Genomic DNA, 798 nt, shown 5'->3' with positions numbered 1-798 from the left:
CTCTGCATAGAGACTCTGGTGTGAGTCTTTACAAGATGGTCAGTGAATTCCTGATATGGAGACTTGGTGAACACTGTCTCTTTCCAGAGATCAGGGGTGAGATAACTGTAGATCTTGGAAATGGCATCCAAAGTAGCCTTGGCGAAAATTCCAGGGTGGTGGTGCAGCCCCTGGCAGAGGTGTAACAATCATCAGTGCCAGCCATCATCAGGAGCTTCTTGGGCACAGGGGCTGAGATGATGCCAGTACCCCTGGGAGCAGGGATGAGGCACACCAGCACAGAGCCACACCGTCCAGTCACCTTGCAATGGACGGTGTGGGACTTGCCAATCTTATTTTCCTAGTACGCTCGTCACATGGGGATGAGAGCTTGGCCAGGATGATGGTCCCACGGATGGCAGTGGCTACTGCCTTAGAGCACTTGACATCCGAACCGACATGTCCGTTGTAATCCCTGATGGCAACAAATGCCTTGAACCTGGTCTGCTGACCAGCATGGTCTGTTTTTGCATGGGCATAATCTGGAGAAGGCAATGGCACCCCACTCCAGTACTCTTGCCTGGAAAATCTCATGGACAAAGGAGCCTGGTAGGCTGCAGTCCATGGGGTCGCAGAGTCGGACCGACTGAGCGACTTCACTTTTACTTTCACTTTCCTGCATTGGAGAAGGAAATGGCAACCCACTCCAGTGTTCTTGCCTGGAGAATCCCAGGGACGGGGAGCCTGGTGGGCTGCCAGTCTATGGGGTCGCACAGAGTCGGACACAACTGAAGCGACTTAGCAGCAGCAGCAGCAGCA

General features: G+C 53.5%; 1 pseudogene; it reads right to left on the bottom strand.

Moving 5' to 3' along the window:
* Positions 1-6: 6 nt before the first annotated feature.
* Positions 7-524, bottom strand: LOC104990221 (annotated as a pseudogene).
* Positions 525-798: the final 274 nt, after the last annotated feature.

The sequence above is a fragment of the Bison bison genome, unplaced genomic scaffold (assembly GCF_000754665.1).
Source record: "Bison bison bison isolate TAMUID 2011002044 unplaced genomic scaffold, Bison_UMD1.0 scf7180017479903, whole genome shotgun sequence".
NCBI lineage: Eukaryota > Metazoa > Chordata > Mammalia > Artiodactyla > Bovidae > Bison > Bison bison.
The sequence above is the reverse complement of the archived record's forward strand: the minus strand, read 5'-3'. Positions and strand labels throughout refer to the sequence as shown.